Source organism: Lissotriton vulgaris, chromosome 6, assembly GCF_964263255.1.
Source record: "Lissotriton vulgaris chromosome 6, aLisVul1.2, whole genome shotgun sequence".
NCBI classification, from domain to species: Eukaryota; Metazoa; Chordata; class Amphibia; order Caudata; family Salamandridae; genus Lissotriton; species Lissotriton vulgaris.
Window position 1 is genome coordinate 1,107,907,405 of NC_141694.1, and position 21,382 is coordinate 1,107,928,786.

Below are 21,382 nucleotides of genomic sequence, written 5' to 3' on the forward strand. Positions count from 1 at the left end.
AAAACAAACGTTTGTTTTGCACTACAACAAACGCTACTTCATAGACTTACAATAACCTGGCTTGAAACTAGAACTTACTCAGAATAGGGCTTTTTTGAGGCTCTGTGTAAATTAGTCAATAGTTTTTGAGATACTAATGTTACAAAACTCTATTGGACTTGTTTGAAAGTATTAATCTATTGTATATTTTTCTTTTTTTCCAGAGTTTTATATAGCACGAACTTGACCCAAAGGTATCGGGTATCAGAGAGCTTTACGTGAACACCAGTTTCGTTACAGACGGACTCATTCATTTTTGTTAGGCACAGGGAGATTAAGTGATTTGTTCAGAATCACAGGGTGTTGAGCTTTGTTGCTGAGACTCGAACCCGGTTCCCCAGGCTAGAGGTCGACCGCCCTAGCTGCTAGGCTAGATTGCGGAACCTCAGAGGGTCCAAGGCGATCTCACTGGTTGGCCACTATTGACATTTTTTGTTGCAGCAGCCATTATAAGAAAATAATGTGTATAAAAATCTGTCATGAAGGGTTTAAGGGGTCATAGCGAGCATCACCGGCCACAAGAATGAAGAGATTATAGATGAGCAGATACTGCGACCATGGGTTATGTCATGGGCTCCCATACCTTGTCCTGCGTCTCCCAAACATTTTTAAACTATAATTGTCTTCATGCAATTACTGAAAATGGAAATTGCAAAATGTGACTATGTCTTGTCAAAGATTATGCACCTAGAGCACTGTAGACAGGGGTCTGACCATAATTTAGGCCCCTTGGCCATAGCCTGTTGAGAATGGCCAAAGTATGTGCACAGATGGGGCTGGTGTAGGGCCTGGTTGCACCCACATCTTTCTTTGCATATGAAGGGCCCTATTACAGATAGGAAGCACTTTTTCTGGTTGCACCACTGTGCACCTTAACACAGGTGTGCCAGGCACCAACAGAGAAAGTGCGCCCTATGACATGGAAATTGCTGCCTTCAGGGAGGCTGCGAAGTTGTGCTGCCCTGGGGGCAGTGCATTCAAGTAAAAACTGAGCAGATTTAAAGCAGCCGCTCATGTTTCATTGTGCAGGCAGCAACACACATGCACTTTTAAGGGGGATTAGAGATCCCCTTGCAGGTGGGTGCAGTGAATGACTGCACTTGCTTGCAAGGGGATGAATGTGGGGGTACCACTGGATCCTCTCCTCCCTCCAGAGGGCTGCCATCAGGGGGCATACTGACAGGGCAACTGTCAGACTCCCTCCTGACGGCTTCTTTGCCCATGTGCCAGTGTCTGGGATACGCAAAAGAAACAATTGATGGATGGAATGCTGGACAATGCAAGCATTCACCCCCAGTCACAAGGATCTGGGTTAAATCCGCCATTCTTTTGCTCACCACACCACCCCAGTTTGAACCCAACCATATGCAAATCAGTCTTGACCCTGTCCCTTGTGGGAAGAGTCCAGCCCAAACTGCCAAGCCAGGTCCTCCCTGGACCAGAAACAAGCATCCTGGGACCGGTTTCAGGACATCACTCTTCATCAGCCAGGCTAGCATGAATCCAGTGGTGTAGTGAGCACAGGCCACATGTCTGGGCATACCCTTCCCACTTAGGGTGACGTATGCAAAAGATACAATTGATGGATGAAATGCGGGACAATGCAAGCATTCACCCACAGTCACAAGGATGTGGGTTAAATCTATCATTATTTTGCTCAACACTCCACGCCACCCCAGTTTGGACCCAGCCATATGCAAATCAGTCTTGACACTGTTCTTTGTGGGAACAGTCCAGCCCGAACTGCCAAGCCAGGTCCTCCTTGGACTGTAAACAAGCATCCTGGGACCGTTTTCAGGGCATCACCCTTCATCAGCCAGGCTAGAATAAATCCAGTGGTGTAGTGAGCACGGAAACCACGTCTGGGCATACCCTTCCCACTTAGGGCGACATATGCAAAAGAAACAATTGATAGACGGAATGCTGGACAATGCAAGCATTCACCCCCAGTCACAAGGATCTGGGTTAAATCCATCATTCTTTTTCTCACGACACCACCCCAGTTTGGACCCAGCCATATGCAAATCAGTCTTGACCCTGTTCCTTGTGGGAACAGTCCAGCCCAAACTGCCAAGCCAGGTCAACCATTCTGGGATACAGCACAGGTGCAGAGGTAAAGGGATTCCCTCATTTGCATGGGGCCACGCTCTCTGGTGATAGTGCTGGTGCTATATGCACACCAGCGCTATCTGTATTACAGAAAGGGCCCGTACAAGGGTCTGCTGCCTTTTCTGTAACACCAAAGTGCTCTGAGGGCACACAAAGCAGGCGCACATGCCCATTGCACACCCAGGGCACTTCCGTAATACAGCCCCTGATGTCCATAGGCTGTCATCCTGGTGGCAAGTGAAATTATGCAGGTTAGGCACTGCGTCTGCAGCTAGCTGTGTATAGCCTATGGGTGTGTGCACCAGCTTCACTGGCTTGGAGGCTTGTGCATAGAACCCATTGCACACAGTGAAATGTTGTGTGCAAATTCTGCACTCAGAGCCCACTAGGTATGGCAGAGGTCATGATAGGTGGGCTTGGTGGCACAAGGCTTGTGCAGGGCCTGGACGTTCAGGTACAATGCCTTTAAAATTCACAAGATACTGTTAAGCGTGGCTTTCTCCTCATTGCACTGCTCATGACCTCACCCATTAGATCACAGACAGTGGTGGTTGGTGAATTATTAATGTGGTGAGGCCCAAAAGCACAGTCCAGCTTGCAAAACCCCCTGGCCAGACTTTCACATCGCAAACAAGCAGATATGCTTACAAAAACAGTTGCAGGCACGCACACAGACATTCACACATACATACATGTGCACTCCCCAGCACACAGACAAACACATACTCACATTTATAAACACAGAAACGTATCTGATCAGGCCCAAGATTACCAATTCCCTTTTCTCTGCAGCAGCGAGTGGCATACCCACGAGCTTCCAGGCACTCAGAAGCTGGAATAGTGTGGAAGGCGCGGAAGTAGACCTTGTTTCTCTATTCCAGTTTCTGATAGAACAAGAGGGTATGTGATTGACAAGCCGTGAAGCTCCATTATCTGACATGCTCCACTGCAGGAATCTAGTGCAGCATGTCAGATTTGCATAGTGTGTGTGAGGCCAGGCTGCAACAGCCCCCCCGCCTGACACATGAGCAATAAATACATCTGGTGGATCCCTCTTCTGCTGTCAATGTAATATTACAGCTTTTACATGCAAACAAATGATCCGTTAGATGGTTTGCTTTCATATAAAGGCTACAATGTGCCAAGCAGTAGAAAGGCAGAGGGAGGCAGGGGGTTGGTGCCCTGGCCCTGGGGTAGCCGCTGTTGGTCACAGATGACATCACAAATGACATCAGTGATCAATGATATAATCACATACCATCTCACAGAAGACATCATCTGTGACAATACTATGGTCTGTCCAGGCAGTGTTCTTCCATGCCAGCAAATGAAAGCAGGTCAACAAACAAAAGCATCTCTGGCTAGGCTTTTTAAAACTGACCTGACCCTACAATGAAAGCGACATGGTTATGACACTAGAAACTATTACTGATGTATTGAATTGTTCAAAAATAAAAATGATGCCTTTTTTCTGCTGCTAGACTTGGAGAAATGTGATCCAGATGTAAGAGCCTAAATAGGTCACTTTCAGAACAGTGATTGGGTGTACTCAACCCATGCTAGGCAAGACCGACAAACATGCACAGTGTGCATGTCCATACCGGACAGATGCCCAGAGTCTGGCTAAAAGTCAGGCCCTACCCTTAAACCCCACTGTTCACAGTCAAATGACCTGTACAATGGATTATTGGCAGGGATTGCATACTTGAGAACAGTGAAAGATACTGGCTCTCAACGCACATTGAAGGCCCCGCCACACACTATTTGTTTCTGTCTATGTACAGTTGGTTACTCGCCTCTGAAATCCTACAGTGATCCAGTGTGAATGGTTATAGGTACTTGGAGATTGAGGAGCACCCGAAAACAAGACCGGGTAAGAGCAGCCATTCTATTATAATCCCCGATTGTAGGCTACTGCTTCCGAGATAGAGAGGTAGAACCTAAGGGTAACACGCTATTAGTTTGTTGCCTTGCACCATGTTGTTTTGTCTCTCCACAACGTAGTTCCCACTTGGGTACTGCATCCCTTTCCATTCGGCTATTATTGCTTACTGGACCACTTGCGGTACAGAGTAATTTTCCCCCCTAACATTATTCTCGTTATTACTTCCCTTGCCCTTTGGGTGGGAGTAGTCTATTCTATTCATTAAATCGCAGGTTTAATCATTCAGGTGTCCTGGGGTATTATGCAGGTCTGATCTTTCCTGTCCATCCAAGGGTGCGGAGTCCCCTGCAAATCTTTCATCCAAAATTTTACCTAAACAATAGGCCCACTGATTGATTAATCGGACATGCTGGTAAACCTTAGTTTCATGAGGCAATGTGTCACTAAAGTAAGGCATACACCAATAAATCAAAATAGTAAAAAATATAGTCAATTAAGTAAGGTCCTATCAATATTTGACTTCTAGATCAGCAAAATAAATTCTACAGATTTATAACAAAAATTTTAAAGATATGTGGTACAAAGCAATTGCCATGAAGGCTCTTGTGGTAAATATTTTACCGTATACGAGTTTGCCAGATAATTTCGGAAAATTAAAGAAAATAGCTCAATCAAATGAGAGGCAGAGTCCGTGGTGTCTGAGTCATAAGGGCTTTAATCATAAATGATGACTCGAGTCATGGAAATCTATTCCATCAATACAAGGGTTCGGGTATGCAATGATGGCAGGAAAGATGTCAACGATTTATTCACAGTACATGACATATATAGCAAAATGACACAATAGCATTGAATACAGTAGGCGTGACAAGTGAAATGTATATGATAAGAACACATGTGCGTAGCAAAAAGGCGTGAACAGGGGTGTGCACAGAGGCGTACACTAGAAACGTCACAGAAAAGTGTCACAAGTGGGTGGATGCTTAGAGAAATCTTGCAGAGTCAGCTGAAACCTGTGGCCTGGATGCGCGCGCAGCTAATATGATGTGTGATTGACGTGCATCTGGAAGAAGCTAAGGGTCTGACTTTTAGCACTAGTAGAGGAGACAGTAGTCTGGCATGTCAGATCGACCTGTCCCTATAACATATCTGATATCTAGTATTTGGAGGATGTTTAATCTAGAGTAAAAGGTCTCTTGGGCAGAGGCTACTCTATACTGAATGTTAGTGCGTGCATAGGTGTCTGCGTGTCTACGTGCGGGGCCATGGGCCTACTCTGGTAACGGGAACTGTAAATTACTTGCACAAAGACAGGGAGACTTGCTCTTTGCTCTGCAGCCGGGGATATGTTTACCCAAATCACTAGACAGGAATGTGTTTTCGAGGAGCTGAGCTGGCTACGCTGATAACTTGAAGGTAAAATACTGTTTTTGGCAGGCAGACCAGGCCGAGCCGGGCACCGCTCGCTTGGCAGGAAGTAAGGCAGAGGTCAGGGATGCATCTCCATGCTGCAGCTTTCAGAGGCAGAGACAGACATGGCTTGAAGACAGAAAATCAGGGCCTAGCTCGGCAGAGCCAGGAAAAACGTGAAAGTGCACCATATAAAGACGGTGGCACTGCATACTTAGGAACTGAATTATCGATCCATTCATGGTGGACCTGATAGAGGACATGTTAACTTTGGACGCAAATGTATTTGCGTCTTTAGATTCGGTCGTGGAGGGAAATTACATGTACTTGAAACTCGTACATGGAGCCGTTGGGGTACACGTTAGGGGACACAATTGACCATAAAAATTTCAATTACCTCATTCCCTCCTTGTCCCCTACGGACCCTTCATGATATGTCGATGTTCATGAGACCATCAATCTGTTCATATAACATCATTTGCTCTTCTTTCTTTCTTCTGGAATGGGAACGTGAACTTGGATGGGGAACACAAGCTGTGGCGCACAAGCCGCAAATCGCTGGCCCACATTGCAGACATAGACAACAACTGAATACTATGGCCAATATGATTCCTAGGAATGACAGTAGCTTCCATCCCCAGGCGGTGATCACACTCCAGAGCCAACCGGACCAAGTCCAGGAGCCTGGATTCTGGTGTATCAGATGGGCAATTTCATGGAGTCTGGTAATGGCCTTATAGACTGATGGCGCGTTATTTGGAATAAACACGCAGCAACTGGATCCGATGACTCTACAAGCCCCGCCCCTATCGGCCAAGATGACGTCAAGGACAAGGCGGTTCTGAAGAACGACAAGTCTCATAGCAGACTGCTCCTCTGTTAAGTTGCCCAAGGCAGAAGTAGTCTCATTCACTACGGCTTCAAGTATTCTGGTTAATTTGCGTATCAGTTTACTATTGGAGACAGTACCTAGATAGGGAAAGAATCCTTTATTAAAATCTGTATATTGTTCCCATGTAGTTTCAGTCTGATCAACTATTGGGAGGTCTCTCTTGTGTCTAACAATATTGAGGCGGGAATTTCTGTGATAGTCAGATGGGGCTAGGAATACTGGTGGCAATAAGAATGCAATGAAACAGGTACCATCCCAGTCTGGAGGTAAACGTACATAGGCAGTCTGACCACAAATGAAATAGGAATGTCGGGAAGCTTTGGATGTAGACTTGCCTTTGTCACTGAATTCGACCACAGTAGTACAGTCACTGTGACCTAGATGTACTGAACCATTCTTTCTGACACATAATACACCTTTCGCTGGTAAAACTGATATGGATGGCAAGTCTGGACTGGTTTCTGACTGAACATTTAGAATCATGAGGTTAAGTGTAAAATTGCCTAATCCATACACTTCATTTTCTAGATCTGTCCCTGTCATTTGCGGAAAACCCTCCTTATCTGGGAAACATGCCTTGTTCATGACTGTGTTCAGATTTCCCCATATCCAATTGATTTGGGAAATTCTAGACTCGGTGTTTATAGAGGATATTAAACTAAACCATGCACCACAGGAACCATTATGTGTAAACGGATAAGGAAAGAGGGGCAGAGCTCCCTTATAGTTCTGATAGGGAGGGAGTCGGCCACATATCCAACAATTAGTAGCATTGTTGGTCTGGTGAGAATGGTGTAACATACGAATAAATGTATTGTTGCGCAGCGCAAGTCTATAAGACAATTCGTGTGGAGGAAGAGCACTAAACGTGTGCTCGACAGTGTCATTAGAAAAAGAATGTGCAAGAGGAAAATACATATATAACATCCAACTCATTGCAATAATCGTAAGACTCAGAAAAAACATAATAAGTAATGTGCAGACGCATCTGCTCCGGAGACTTTTACAATAATTTCGTTTCTTGGTCTCCTGTCTATCTCTCTCTCTATTTGGGTCTAACTTGTACATTGTCAGAAACTGCCTAACCGCTTCACCCGAGGGGGACTGTCTGACTTACTAGACCTCAATTTCTGTCTGTACTCCTCTTGGGGAGTTTTCTCTAGAAGGGGGAGTTTGGTATCAGTCACTGGTACGTGGGAGTTCTGGGATTCGGTTTTTGGCAGAAGTCCAAAGAATCTCTTAACGTGACTGGAGTGCACCCAACCCTTGCGCCCCTCCAGTTTCACGGCAGTCCTGGTTGTTAACAAAACGATCTTCGGCTCCTTCCAGCGGGGCTCCAAAGGGCTTGATCTGTCAAAGTTCCGAACGACGACAACATCGCCCGGGACCAGTTCATGTGGCTTCACCTCGGTGTTGTCTGGGAAGGCTGCTGCTACCTGTGAACGGCATGATTGTAGTGCAGACATCAAGGAAGCAAGGTAATCTGTCAGCATAGTACTATCAACATCGGTAATTTTTCGAGGCAGAGGCGTCCCCCACATATTAGGAGGTCTACCGAAGACCACCTCATACGGGGGTAGCCCTGTCCTAGAGTGGGCTACCATTCTCATATAAAAAAGAACAACTGGCAAAGCTACTATCCAATCTACTCCCTTCTCTTTACACACTTTTGCAAGGTGAGTTTTCAGAGTCTGATTGTGCCGCTCCACGAGACCTGCTGCCTCAGGATGCCGGACACAGTGAAACTTCCACTGGTACCCCAATAGAAGCGAGACCTGCTTCATAAGTTCGGATGAGAATGGCTGACCGTTATCCGAATACACGACACGGGGCAAACCGTATCGAGGGAAAAACTCACGAACCAACTGCTTGGCAGTGGTCGGGGCAGTGTAATCTGGGACGGGATATGCTTCTGTCCATCGGGATAGGGCACAGACAACTACGAGGACATACTTGAATCCTCGGCATCTTTCCATCTGAATATAATCCATATGGAGGACTTCAAAAGGGTAGTCGTAAGGATGAAATCCACCTTGCTCTACGGGAACACCTTTTCCTGGGTTGAACTGACAACAGATCATGCAGGTACGCACTTTCTGTTTGGCTGCTGCTCGTAAATGCTTGTTGAACCAGATGTTCTGTAAACTGTCTAACATGGCTTTTTCTCCTAAATGTGCTGGACTATGTGCTGTGTTGATGATAACCTGAACCATAGAGTCGGGGAGAAACCATGTGGTCTTTCCCTTCGCCATCCATCCTTGGTCTGTCTGGACCCCTCCTTGTTCAGCCCATTTCTTTATTTCATCTGGAGTGGCATGTGTCTGTATGTCGATGACATCTTGTGTGGGGTCCCTGACTGTCATACTATGTGTCAATGAGGTTACATCAGTCTTTGTCATGTCCGTCGTTTGAGTATGAGTCAGTGCTGTATGTTTCGCTATTCGATCTGCAAAATCGTTGCCCTGAGAAATCTTGTCGGTGACTTTCGTATGTGCCTTGCACTTCATGATAGCTATAGCTGTAGGCAAATGTATTGCTTCTAACAGAGCTTGAATGAGGGGGCCATGCTGTATCTTGGCTCCGTGAGAGGTCAAGAAACCTCTTTCTTGCCAGAGGACACCGAAGTCGTGAACGACTCCAAATGCATAACGTGAATCTGTGTATATATTTACTTTCAAGTCCTTGGCTCGTATACAGGCTTGGGTCAGAGCGATGAGCTCTGCTGCTTGGGCTGACAGGGTGTCAATGCGATGTGTTTCTATGACTTCAGTTTCAGTGGTCACTGCATATGCGGCCACTAATTCTCCTGTGCTTGTTCTTAAACATGAACCATCCACATAAAGTGTCAGGTCTGGATCGGATAATGCGACATCTGCCAAGTCTTGTCTGGGTTTCGTAACTGTGTCAACTACATCCACGCAATCATGTGGAGTAGGGTCTGTTGTACTCGATGGTAAAAGTGTAGCAGGATTCAGTGTATTACAACGTCTGATTTCTATGTGTGGTTGGAATAATGTCAATTCATAACCTGTCAGTCATGCTACAGTCAAGTGTTGAGTCTGGGTTCTGTTTAGGAGAACCTCTACAGAATGTGGTACTTGTACTGTCAATTGATGTCCTAATACAATGGAATCACTTTGTCGGATTGCTAGAGCTGTCGCTGCAACTGACTTTAAGCACGCAGGCAGGGCCTGGGCTACTGGATCCAATGTACTCGAAAAATAAGCACACGGTTTGTGTTTGTCTGCTTGTACCTGAGTGAGAACCGACAACGCTGTGCCATCGCGTTCTGTGACAAAAAGTGTAAAAGGTTTGCTGTAACATGGTGTCGCTAAAACAGGTGCTTGACATAAGGCTTTCTTTATTCATCAAAAGCTTGTGTATGTTCCTGAGTCCAAGGGAGGACAGTCGAAGACGCTGCCTCCTGTGTTGTCAACTGTATGAGTGGTTTAGCTAGAAATGCATATTGTGGAATCCATTGTCTGCAATAGGAAGTGAGTCCAATAAAGGCTCGTACTTCTTTCTGTGTCTTGGGTTGCGGAAGATGTGCAATTAACTGAATTCGTTCAGGTGTCAGCTGCCTACCCCACTTGGACAGCAAGTGCCCAAGGTACACCACTTGCTGGGCACAGAATTGTAGCTTCGAAGGAGACACCTTGTGTCCCTTGTCCGCCAAGAAATGCAAAACTGTCAGTGATGCTTGTTCACATTCTGGTTCACTACGGGCGGTGATCAATAGATCATCGACGTATTGGAGTAGGGCAGTGTTGGCAGGCATGTGAATACTGTCAAGTTGTCGTTTTAATGCTTGGCTGTAGATGCTGGGGCTTTCTGTAAATCCTTGAGGTGCGCATGCAAATTTGAAGCTTCGGCCATTTAAACAGAATCCGAAAAGATATTGGCTTCCCGGATCAATGGGGACACTAAAGAAGGCGTTCTTGAGGTCGATTACAGTAAAGAACGTCGCCTCGGAATCAATAGCAGTCAATAGGGATGAAATGTCTGGGACCACAGGATACTGTGGTATAATACATTTATTCAATTCTCGTAAATCGATGACTAATCGATAAACAGGAGGTGCATTAGGATCTGTACGTTTAAGAATTGGAATGATCGGGGAATTACAAACATTGGAGTCGGTTTCTACAACCACTCCTTGTGCAATGAGCTCGTCAATGATTTTCAGCAAAGCCATCACAGCATCTGGTGGTAACTTGTATTGTCGAATACGTGGTAGTACTACTCCTGGCTTGAGTGTAACACGATATGGAGTAATGTGCATACAACCTACATCAGTGGGGCCTTGTGCCCATAAATGTGCAGGAACATTCTGTAACCTGGGGTTAAAATCTCTTAATACATAATGGCCTTTGAAATCACGAAGAAACAACCGTACTCCTTCCGGAAAACAACAAATTACAGCTCCTAGAGCTTTCAGGGTCTTTATACCAAGCAAATTTTCTGGACATGATTTCATGAGTAATAAGTCTGTAGTACGAGATAATGGACCAACTGCTAGGGGAACAGGTTTCGATACTTCATTGACTATAGGCTTTCCTGAAAATCCAAGGGAAACATTCTGTGAGCCTGAGAGGGGTGCCCCTGGAACCTCTTCATGACTGATGGTCGTTCTGCTTGCCCCTGTGTCAATCAAACATTTTCTATCCTTCCCTAATACCTGACTGTGTACATAAGGGCCTTCTTGATCTACAGGAACCTCAATAAGGGGCAAGCCAACCTCCCTCTCTAGGCTGTTTCATGTGTATTGCTGATAATCGGGATAGTCAGATTGTGCATACTGGTACATCTGCTGTGTAACATGTTGTGTTGCGGCAATGGGTTGTGGCTGTGGTACTGCTACGGTCTGTTGTGGAACCTGCATAGGCTGAACATTCTGTGGAACGTGTTGTTGGACCTGGTCCTGTCTAGGAGGACGCGGTCTCTCTTTAGTTTTACCTGTGGCTATGTTGTGTTTCAGAACTGCACAATCGTTTACATAGTGACCTGGCTGTTTACAATAGTTGCATATCCCTTTAACAGGAGCTGCTGAATTATTATTATTGGATTGTGTCGTACCCCTTTTATGACCATCAGCTGGAACTGACTGAGCAACTAGTACTTTCATTTTCGTGTCTTTCATACGTCTCTGTTCGTGATCATGTTCTTCCCTAATTCTGTTCTGGTGGTACTGTAACATTTGTAACATTTGGGAAGGCGTATTAGCTTGCCATGTGCTCTCGACTTTCAGTACACGGTTCTTAACCTGGGGCAGGGAATTCTCGACTAATTTTGACACAAAAAGATGTGGGTATGACTCGCTACTTGTTTTCAGGCCACTATTAATAATAAAACATTTCTCGAATCGGGAATAAAAATCACTAGTGTCTTCGTCGTGTTTCTGTTTGCAGGCCGAGATTGCATCCCAATCCTCCTTTTTAGTTGCCAATAATCTTGGCAAGACCTGTACTAACAATCCTGGTAATGCTTTAGTTTTCGCACCAAGACCTAAACCCGGGGTTCGACCAGTTTCTTCGGTTTCTAATTCAGCCCAATTAATCTGTTTGTCTCCCACCTCCCATTCTTTTTCCTTGAGTTTCTCGTAAATACCGGCAGGCAATAACACTTTCAGTATCTTCATAATGTCGGGATAGGTATAGTCTCCCATGAGTAACATGTCTTTTATTTCACGGTGAAAACCTGCAGGGTCTTTATCATGACTGGGCACTATTTTCTTCATTTCTAACAATTCCATTTTAGTTATAGGCGTGTATACAAACACGCGTTCAAGGGTATCATCGGCTTTCCTGACTGGATGTACTTCTCGTAAAGGATTCTGTTTGTCTAGGTGATATGGTTGCCTGACTGGGGGTGGAACGGAAACAAGATGTGGAGTCAAGAAAGTTCTATACTTGTGACGTTGTTCTAAAATTATTTCAATTAAATCGGTACCTAGACCTCTCCATCTTCTCATGAGTAAGTCCTGCAATCAATTATATAATGGACCTGGGTCAGATGCTTGGTTTTCATACTGTATAATGAGGTGTTGGATCATGTATATACCAGCTAGTCGCTGTTCTTCTGGAGAAAGACTTAAAAATGTTTGCACGACTGAATCGTCTTTGTATATGCTGTCATCCCCGGCCCACTGTACCGCGGACCGGGCTAGTTCCTGATCACGTAAGGTATTGAGTTTGTGATATCCTACTCTTTCTTTCAGTACTTTATCAGTAATCTGGAATATATGTTCAAGGGAACATCGTTCTGGTATCGGACAAAGGTAACGTTTCTTGTTTTCTAAACGAATGGGTCTGTCGAAGGTCCTATCAAGAGGGTACTGTCTAGGCAGTTTCTCTCTACCTACATATGCCATCATGTCTCCCCCCGCCTGTTGCGAGGTTTCTGCTGTATTCTCTGGTTCTTCCTCATCTGAGGTCTCTTTATCGTCTGACCCAGAATGCCTTTCAGATTCTCGACGGGCATGTATTACTATTATTTCTTTACGGATTTTTCTAACCATAGCATGGACACTTCTCTCTCTATCATGTTTACCCTCGGCAATATTCTGACTCCATCTTGACAATCTCTCCATCTCTTCTTGTGGAAAGCTAGGCTGATCTTGTTCCCTTATCAGACAATTAACCAAAAATCGCATTATTAAACCTTGTGTCTCAACTTTCTGACGTGACATGGCTTCACCAACACACTCCGGTCTTTCTCCTGTTCTAATAAAATGATATATATTGTCTAGATGGTCTGGCATTTCTGGTAATAACACCAGGTAATCTGTAACACGTCTTAAACGTAGGGATGCTAACATCATGGGTCCTGTTTTTCCGGGCACTGTATCATATCTGCAATCTGTAAACTGTTCTTTAAGCTTTTCGGCTGGGGCTGCTTTAGGTGTACGCTGCATTGCTAATTCTCTCATTGTCATTCGTTGTACTTGTGGCGGGGTGCGATAACCTCCTGTAGCACCTCCTGAGGCAGAGGCTTGAGCATAACCGGGCTGTAGGGTCGGTATCTGTAACGGTGTTGGGACCTGGGCAGCGCCAGCCCCAAAGGGATTAAGCGGATGAATACCAGGGGGAACAATAGGGGAAGTGACAACAGGTGTGGGAAGTGGTGCGGGAGGGGTCTGCTGTTGCGGACCTGGGGGCAGATGATCAACAGGGGGTACAGGTACAGGTGGTACAGTTACATTGGTATATGCGGGAGCTACGTCGTCTAAATAGGAAGAAAGGAAAATATCTGCTGCGGTTTTGTGACGTAATTTAGTCGGAACCAATGGAGGGGGCAGATCTTTCGGTATTTCCGGGGTCGCCTTGGGCAGGCCCTCGGCCAGGACTGGATACAATCCTGTCATAATGGCATTACTCTGTCTTTCGTGTTGTTCTATTCTGACTCGCTGTCCTTCTTCTAGTAGTTCTTTTTCTTTAGCTTTTTCGGAATCTTCCCTACTTTTCTCTACTTTTCTGAGCGCCTTCTCTGTCCGTCTATGTGATTCTTTACGCCATAATTCAATGGCATCTTTCTGTGATTGTCTGGCTTTCTTTTTCCATAACGCTTCCTCTACTCTCATGATGCACTCGGCATCCCATGTCCCTGTAACGGGCCATCTCTGATTCTCTGCTAAGTCTTTCGTATAATCCACCCACAAGTCTAGATATAATATGGCATCTAAGCCGTGCTTGTGGTAAATAAAATGTCCAGGAGTGTCCCTGGGTGGGATGGGAACTGCTTCTTCGAGTATCCCTTTCCTAGTTCCTATCTTTCGCAATTTCGAAAATAAAGGCATAGCTACCTCGGTCTAGACACAATAAACACAGTAAGAAAATGCAAACAATCACTCATACCACGACATTAAAACACATTCAAACATTTCGAAACGAACAATAATAACTAGATATCTGGATACTAGATGCACTGCTAAACAGTACAGATACACTGCTAAAACGGTGCAGACCGGATTTGTGTACCCAAACCCGTCTTGACCGGACACAAATTAATGCACCCGTCTTGATGCGTCCCCAGCAACGGTACTCACCGGGAAGCACAGAACAGAAGGCCTCGGAAACTCGACTGGACTGGACCGCTACGACGTCACTGCTGCTGCTGCGCACTACGCATGCGCCTCGACACTACTGGTGGGCCTCTCAATACCTCGGACACTGCTCTCTCGGCTGGGCTCTGGTCGGGATCCTCCGCACTCCTCACCGCCTCGTCTGGATGTCGACCGCAGTCTCCGTCACCTCCGTAGGCCTGAGGGAGATACAGGAAAACCTGCAGATGCGCATGGGGTCCGTCACAGCTGTAGTCGGGGGCAAAGCCTGCGACGCATCGCCGGCGCGTGGGGTGGGGGAGGGGTCCCTATTCGGGCGCCAAATTATGTGGTAAATATTTTACCGTATACGAGTTTGCCAGATAATTTCGGAAAATTAAAGAAAATAGCTCAATCACATGAGAGGCAGAGTCCGTGGTGTCTGAGTCATAAGGGCTTTAATCATAAATGATGACTCGAGTCATGGAAATCTATTCCATCAATACAAGGGTTCGGGTATGCAATGATGGCAGGAAAGATGTCAACGATTTATTCACAGTACATGACATATAGCAAAATGACACAATAGCATTGAATACAGTAGGCGTGACAAGTGAAATGTATATGATAAGAACACATGTGCGTAGCAAAAAGGCGTGAACAGGGGTGTGCACAGAGGCGTACACTAGAAACGTCACAGAAAAGTGTCACAAGTGGGTGGATGCTTAGAGAAATCTTGCAGAGTCAGCTGAAACCTGTGGCCTGGATGCGCGCGCAGCTAATATGACGTGTGATTGACGTGCATCTGGAAGAAGCTAAGGGTCTGACTTTTAGCACTAGTAGAGGAGACAGAAGTCTGGCATGTCAGATCGACCTGTCCCTATAACATATCTGATATCTAGTATTTGGAGGATGTTTAATCTAGAGTAAAAGGTCTCTTGGCCAGAGGCTACTCTATACTGAATGTTAGTGCGTGCATAGGTGTCTGCGTGTCTACGTGCGGGGCCATGGGCCTACTCTGGTAACGGGAACTGTAAATTACTTGCACGAAGACAGGGAGACTTGCTCTTTGCTCTGCAGCCGGGGATATGTTTACCCAAATCACTAGACAGGAATGTGTTTTCGAGGAGCTGAGCTGGCTACGCTGATAACTTGAAGGTAAAATACTGTTTTTGGCAGGCAGACCAGGCCGAGCCGGGCACCGCTCGCTTGGCAGGAAGTAAGGCAGAGGTCAGGGATGCATCTCCATGCTGCAGCTTTCAGAGGCAGAGACAGACATGGCTTGAAGGCAGAAAATCAGGGCCTAGCTCGGCAGAGCCAGGAAAAACGTGAAAGTGCACCATATAAAGACGGTGGCACGGCATACTTAGGAACTGAATTATCGATCCATTCATGGTGGACCTGATAGAGGACATGTTAACGTTGGACGCAAATGTATTTGCGTCTTTAGATTCGGTCGTGGAGGGAAATTACATGTACTTGAAACTCGTACATGGAGCCGTTGGGGTACACGTTAGGGGACACATTTGACCATAAAAATTTCAATTACCTCACTCTTATCAAATCGATCCTTACAGAGAAGTGCAATCAAAAATAGTCCAAAGTCAGCAGCAAAAATCTATAACCAGAGAACATCCCTTGCAGCATTTAAATCTTCAGGAATGTCTTCTCGCTGACCCTCAAAATAGAAGGTTTATATACAGTATTGACGTAAATTAAATCACTAAAACTGCAGAATCATCATGCTGTGTTCAAAAAGTTATATTCCCAGCAAATCAGAGCACAATTTTATTGAACGTTATATTGCCCTAGCTCCTAAGTTCTATGTCACTAGATGACTGTCAATTCTGCCCGCCATATGCTAATTGCATACGGAAGCCGGAGATGCAGAACAAAGTAGACACTTGAACAACAGCAAGTTATTGTGAATGAGTAGGGTACAGTCAGCTAGCGGAAGATACTTGAAAAGGATACATTATTGGGTCATCATGGGAAAGTTTCTCTTGAGCACAGCAATAACGTTAATGGAAATAAAGAAACATGACTCTACTTGACTGTGTGCTGCCGAAATAACAGTCCCAGGATGCTTGTTTCCTGTTCAGGGAAGACCTGGCTTAGCATTTCAGGCCTCCCTGTTCCCATGAGGAAAAGGGTCAAGACTGATTTGCATATGGCAGGGTCCGAACATAGGTGACGAAGTGAGCTAAAGAACGATTATGGATTCAACTAAATCAGTGCCTGGGGGCGTGTGTTTGAAAGATTTCAGCTGCTTGTCCATCATCTCTTTATGTTTGCTTTGTTCGCCTTAAGTTGGCAGGGTATGCCCAGACGTGTGTCCCTTGCTCACTTTGCCACTGAATTCAAGCTAGCCTGGCTAATGAGGGGTGTTACCCCGAAACCGGTCCCGGGATGCTTGTTTCCGGTTCAGGGTAGACCTGGCTTGGCAGTTTGGGCTGGACTGTTCCCATAAGGAATAGGGTCAAGACTGATTTGCATATGGCTAGGTCTGAACTGGGGTGACAAAGTGAGCTAAAGAACAATGATGGATTCAACACAGATCTGTGACTGGGGTGAGTGTCTGAAAAGTTTGAGCACTCTGTCAATCATCTCCTTGTGTTTGCTCTATGCTTATTGTGCATATAAAAAAACTGCTATCAATGAGTGGGTCCGGCCAAAAGACGTTGTCATTCATGCTAATCTGCTTGTGTTTTTTTAACATTCCCATTACCCGCTTTTCCCATCACTGTATCAGCATTTAAGAGCCAATAGGGGTGGGGGGGGGGGGGGGGGGTGTTTCTTTTCTTGGTACTTGGCAGGTATGACTACATGGTGGGGGGAAGGGACTGCCTGTTTACTCCGTCGGGCATTGAGCTGGGGCATTTGTAGTCCAGGTTTTTTAATGCTGGGGGCCGCTAGAATTGTCGGGTGCCACTTTTTCCAGCTGCCCTAGATACTGACATCAGGTATGAGAGAGGCAAGAGAGGAGAGAAAGGGAAAAAAGAAAAGATGAGGGGGAGGAAGCGAATAAACGACAGTTTGTAACAACTCAATGTTAGTAACTGATAACCAATGGACTGTAAAGCCATATTGATGCCATTAATTTTTCCCAGTAGTGAAGTTACATGTGATGTCATCAGTGAAGTCACTGAATTGTGATGTAATGTGCAGGGCCAGACTGGGAACCAAAACCGGCCCTGGCAAAGTGCTCGACTGGCCCCCCTCCCCACTCGGGGGGGGGGGGCGTTGGAAGTGCAGACTAGCTCTTTGCCAGGCGGTTTTTAGTCGATTCTGTTACAGGGCGAAAACGGTCCTGTAACAAAAACGGCCCCCAGGGGCCCAAAACCGGCCCCCCACCCGTGCGGCGCACCGGGGGATTCCCCGGTGCCCGCTACGGCCAGTCCGGCCCTGGTAATGTGTGACATCAAGTGTTTAGTCACAAGCAATGCATTGGGAGCAAGCTTGTGATCAACAATAATAGGCGAATTTCAGTGGCCTTTTCACTGAAAATCATAATCTTCACGTGACTTTCACTCTGTGATTTTTTCCAGTGAATGTATGTGGGTTTTTAACTAAATATCAATGGCTGGTGAGCAACATTAATCTTAACTTATCTTTAGTGATATGTTTTTAGTAAATATATATGCCACACAGGCAGCAGTTGCTTGAGCCTCTGTAGTTAAGGCTGACACCACACTGCGTAGGAAACCCTAGTGTTGCCCTACTAATAACTTACCATCTTCATTGACCCATTTGATTAAAACTCGGGAAAACATAATATCAAAATTCAGACCTTGATGCTACCAGAGTTGGTGCGGATTGGCAACGAGGCGCTCAAAGAAGGTAGGTTTTACATTTAACCTTAATATTCTCTTAAAATATTTATTACACAAAAAATGAGAAAAAAAGTTGAACAGAAATACAGCAGACTACACAGGCATGTACTTTTGTAGAGTTGGTGTATTTACATTAAGCCATTTTTAAATAAGAAGAACACAATGCAATATTTCATTGTACATGCATGGAATTGGCATATACTCATTAAATGTTCGTGAATGTTGCAAGACATTACAAATACAATGAAATAATGTGATAGGCTAACATGAGACAATGTTCACAAACAGGAATTTTTTAGAAAACTATAAAATGCACCCACATAAAGCACGATGTGAACTAAGCACACACTCGGCCCACACCACAAATTAGTGCTATGTATAATATTTGTTAGAAAACATATACAGGACATAATGGAGGCACTGTAGAACAACAATGGACGGCAGAGTGATTGAGACCTGTCTCCAGGCTACAAGTTGCCATTGCATGGAATCTGATGTCCACAAACAAGTGCACTAAGGCACTAAAGCACTAGAAAGGCTATGGCAACTACACAGAGAAGCACACCAAGTCCCACAGGCTAAATAAAGATGGTACACACCCACATAGAGCCTGGAGTTGGTTGGAGAATCCAGCACCCCAGTGCAACGAAACTATCAGTCAGTGCTACACTGAATTTGAGAATTGTGAAGATGCAAACTAAGACAACATATTGCACACAAGGCACTATGCACTTACATAGAGAAATTAGCCAGGCTTTATAGACATACAAGTACGAAGTGTGCGCCTACATGGATTCCAGCATTGGCAAAAACCATGCCTTGTTGACACTACAGGACGCAGCATGGAATAGGATGCTTGCAAACAACTACTAATCACAACCAATTGGTACTTTAAGGAATAGGATGTTTACCAACATATATTATAAGGCACTAGAACATAAACAAGATGCTTTTCACCTAAATGTGTGTGCTCTTCACTTACATGTATGTAAGCCAGGCTACAGGAAAGGTGGCTTCACAGTTCCAATCGAGCCTAGCATGGACTTAGACAATGTTCTGTCAATACTGCAAGTTTGCGCTACATAAATAGGATCTTCATGAACATAAAGTTTGAGGCACTGCATGACACAAATCCTGTTATACACCCACATGAAGAGATAAACCAGGCACTATACACCTACATGTAGCCACAAGTGAGGCATTATATATCTACATGATGGCTGGTGTAGGCAACACTGATGCTCGATTGACGCCTTCAGGCTGTGCTACCTTATCACTCACAATATCACTTTGCTTTCGAGATTAACACAGAAATATAATGAAAACTATGCTCATATATGTACATAGATGTTAATACTTCAATACAGGGAATACATAAAACATAGAAGTGGGACAAATTACAAAAAATAAGAAACACAAAGCAGGTTACAAACCTCAGGCCTTACACATGTTGGTCAGAGAACAAATAAGTAGTTAGGGCCAAGAAGCATATGCATTAGCACCATTGCACTTTATAGTAACAACATTCTCAATTGTGTCAAAGTGCTACAATCTTCGACGTTTCAATCCTTTAACTAAGTAATAGGATCCTCATCAGGAATTACAATTGATGCCTGAGAAGAATGTCAAGTAGGATTCACAATGTGGATCCTGGAGGGGGTAAGTCTTGCACAGCAAGGGGAGGCTCAGGGGCCAGCAATTGAGTGTGATCCCGTGTAGGTCATGATAGGGTGACCACAGCACCTTGACACAATTGAGAATGTTGTCACTAAAAGTGCTATGGTGCTAATGTATATGTTTCTTGGCCCTAATTACGTATTTGTACTCTGGTCCAAGGTCCCTTCCAGATAATTTGGGTTCACTTGTCTCTTCAAAATATATACACCTCTATAAGAAGCCTGTATGCCAGAAGCCAATGCTCCATTGATCATCCAAGTTTGTTCTACAAGGGGTATGATGTTTTCCGACAATGACATAAAGATTATGCAGCACTCACAATTGAATAATAAGGCACTGTCAGCCAGATTCATCAAGCCGAAAACGGCTCGCAAAGGGCCAGATTCTGAGAATCTGGCCCTTTGCTAGTGCTATTTTTGCATTTGGGATTATTCATCCCAAATGCAAAAATTGCATTTTTAGAAATCGCATATTTGCGAATAATTGCATTTAAGGAATATCAATTAGAGATTCCTTAAATGCAATTCAAGAAGCATTTAAAAATTGCGAAATCGCTATTTTTGGCTGCTATTTACCGCGAAGTCTGACTTTGTGGTAAATAGCGAAAACTGAGAAAAATACACTTTTGTGCATTTTTCTCAGTTGTATGTTACACACACACATGTCCTTTGGACATGTGTGTGCGCAACACCAGTGTACATTTTCATTTCAGGGGTGCTACAGGGTGTCCTTTGGACACCCCTGGCACCCTTGAAATCGCATCCTTATTTGCGATTAGCAAATTGCTAATCGCAAATAAGGAATAACTCCTCATTCATTCCTATGGGCCTTAGGCCCATAGGAATGAATGGGGAGTTATTCCTTATTTGCGATTAGCAATTTGCTAATCGCAAAGAAGGAATGTGTGGGAATCGCAATTTATTTAGCGATTCCTACATGAATCCCGTTTTGCAAGTCCTTAATAGCAATTCCTTAATAATCGCTATTAAGGACTCGCAAAACGGGACAATGATGAATCTAGCTTTATATACTTTGTAAAGAGCAGCAACGTAAATAAAGAGCTAAACACCCCAAAAGTTCAAATAAGGCACTGCAATGCAAAATTGGTCAAGGTGCTATGTCACCAATAAGGTACTACTACACAAGCAACAGTCAGCAAACACGCACTACATATATTGTGTAAAGCACCACATAACTAACAAAACAATACACATACAATGGAGTGGGTTAGGCACACTAACTGTTGCAGATAAATGCCTGATACACATGGCGAAAAAAGTTTAAGGACATTTATGTGTGTGAAAAAATATTTATGTACGATCACAAATATTAAGCTAAACCAAGCACATTAAGTATGACCCAATCAATTTTGAACACACTCTTCTCTCTTTCTTTGTCACAACTAATTCCCTGTTTAAGTAATTTTAGAAGCTTGAAAAAACAATAGAGTTTACAGGAAACACTGTTATTAGGATGGTTGCGAATCAATACTGGGAGAC

The 21,382-nt window shown here is 44.6% G+C and overlaps 1 protein-coding gene across 2 annotated transcripts in view; it reads right to left on the minus strand.

Moving 5' to 3' along the window:
* The window catches only part of MORN2 (MORN repeat containing 2), a 226,449-nt gene that overhangs the window by 157,806 nt on the left and 47,261 nt on the right, over positions 1-21,382 (minus strand). The gene's annotated exons all lie outside the window — the stretch shown is intronic.